We start from the raw sequence: 2,507 nt of genomic DNA on the forward strand, positions 1-2,507 counted from the left end.
TTTTAATGATTTTTTTTTTTTTTGGTTTTTTCGAGACAGGGTTTTTCTGTATAGTCCTGGCTGTCCTGGAACTCACTTTGTAGACCAGGCTGGCCTCGAACTCAGAAATCCGCCTGCCTCTACCTCCCGAGTGCTGGGATTAAAGGCGTGCGCCACCACGCCCGGCTTGATTTATTTTATTTTTAACTACATGTGTGGGTGTATATGCACACATACACACAAGCACGAACACACACACACATGTGCACATGCACAAGTGTACATTCAGATGGAAGTGTCAAAGAGGCCAAAAGAGGGTGTCAGATCTCCTGAATATGGAGGTACCTGTGAGATGTCCCATGTGGGTGCTAGGCACAAATCTTGGGTCCTCTGTAAGAGCAAGTCATGTTCTTAAGAGCTGAACAGCAATGTCTTAGGCATTAAATAATTATCTCAAGTCTAGGTTCAAAGGAGTAATCATATAGGAGATGGGTAAAGAGAGGAGGGGAGATTCATTCCCTCTGCATATAGAGGGAGCACTTACAAAGTCCTAGAACTTTGCCTCCTCCCTTCTTAGGGACAGCTACATTGTACTCTTGGGATCTGAGAGGTACTACTCTAGACTCTAATGTTAAACTAGATACTTTTGCTGGTATTCACACTCTTTGACTTCTGGTGAATGTTTCTGAAACTCTGAAGTTTGCTCAAAGGGATTGCTGGTGGGCCACCCTCCATGTGAGAATTCTCAATCTTCATATATGTGAATATATGCTGTCCAGTGAAACAAGACAAGCTCCCATAGAAACATGATAGGAATCAAGAAAGACTCAGCCAGGCCTGAATTCTAGTAATGTTTTTATTCACTGATAGACAGTCATTTGTTTCTGGTAACATATCTTAGTTCACCAACCAAATGATGCTCTTTTGTGTCCCCTCTGAAAAGTAGGGACTATGCTTTCCTGTTTGGAGAGAAGGTAGTCTTGGGTTCTATAAGAAAGCACACTGAGAAAGCCAGGAGAAGCAAGCCAGTAAGTAACACCCCTCCATGGTCTCTGCATCAGTTCCTGCTTCTTGTCCTACTTGAGTTCCAGTCCTGACTTCCTTTGGTGATGAACAGCAATGTGGAAGTGTAAGCTGAATAAACCCTTTCCTCCCCAACTTGCTTCTTGGTCATGATGTTTGTACAAGAATGGAAACCCTGTCTAAGACAGCTTCCTTCTCCAAGGAGAACATAGGGAAGAGAGATGCATTTGGTCAGAGATGGAACAGCAACTGACACATCTCCCACTTCTCAGCACACCTCCCCACTCCTCCACAGTCCTTATCCTCTTTCAACTAGAAGATATCACTGATGGTGACTTAGAAAGAAGGGGGAAATGGCTTTGTATTTATTTAATTACTTTTAGCCAATAGGACTCACAAGGCTCCTGGGCTGTGGGCAGGCACCTGCCACCATCCCGTCTACATTTACTAGACACCCTTTGGAAGCCACTACTAAGAACCCACTTCCCAGCAATGACAGGGACAGGCCCAAACCTTCAACTCTCTCCCTTCCCAATATACTACCAACAGCAGCTATCTCTGGAATTCTTCAGGGACTCTTCACTACAGGGATTCTTCCTGCCCCAGCCACAGTGCATACATACATCACTACACTACAGGAGCAGCCATGACTGAGAGCTTCCTTTTGTCTCCCACACCTACCACTTTTGCTTTTGCCATTTTTCTTTTCTTTTCTTTTCTTTTCTTTCTTTTTTTTTTTTTCACTTTTAGAAAAGCACTATTCAGTAGTTCAGCAAGAACTTGGAAAGTGGTCAGCTTTGGAAGGTACATATCTTCTCAAACTCGGGAGTCTCCCTCCAAGTGCCACTACTTCATAAACCTGTTCCAGAAAGAGAGACCAGACATGATTAAAACATTTTTGCAGTAGCCTTCACACCAATTCTACTTAAAATTCCCACCGTCAATCCTAACATTTAATGCAAAATTTTTCCCACATAACAGAGGGTCAGGATAACAACTGACAATGAGCCAGATGTGACAGACTGAGATCTCTCCCACTCAGCCTCCCGAAATTACCGGAAGCATCTGCACACGCATAATCACTTTCCCCTAGTGAGAAAATGGCACACTCTTGTTTATTTCCTCAGAGACCTGGGTTTTCCAGCACAACATTACATCAAGAAAAGGCCACGTTCAAGGAAGCAAACCAGAGAACTACAAGGGGAGGCTGTCCCTCTTTCAAATGCAGACAGAATTAATTTGTTTTCATTAACTCCTTATCAAGTTCCCTGACTTTGATTCTCCACCACAAAATATATTTTTAGAAGGGGGTGGGGGTGTAGAGGGCTGGTAGATTTTTCAGGAAATAGCAAGTTAAGTTTTTTTCCCTACTGTGAAGAAATAGTTTGGCAAGCCAGGATGAAATGCTCTGATGTCAGTTTATGAGAGAGAGAGAGAGAGAGAGAGAGAGAGAGAGAGAGAGAGAGAGAAGAAGGAGAAGGAGAAGGAGAAGGAGAAGGAGAAGG

General features: G+C 43.4%; 1 long non-coding RNA gene across 1 annotated transcript in view; it reads right to left on the reverse strand.

Annotated features, from left to right (window-relative positions):
* Window positions 1-821: 821 nt before the first annotated feature.
* The window catches only part of LOC110305879, a 48,604-nt gene continuing 46,918 nt past the window's right edge, over window positions 822-2,507 (reverse strand). The window contains exon 6 of the long non-coding RNA XR_002379203.1: window positions 822-1,861. This is a non-coding gene — a long non-coding RNA (uncharacterized LOC110305879). The remainder of the gene's footprint in view (window positions 1,862-2,507) is intronic.

Source organism: Mus caroli, chromosome 11, assembly GCF_900094665.2.
Source record: "Mus caroli chromosome 11, CAROLI_EIJ_v1.1, whole genome shotgun sequence".
Classification (NCBI taxonomy): Eukaryota; Metazoa; Chordata; class Mammalia; order Rodentia; family Muridae; genus Mus; species Mus caroli.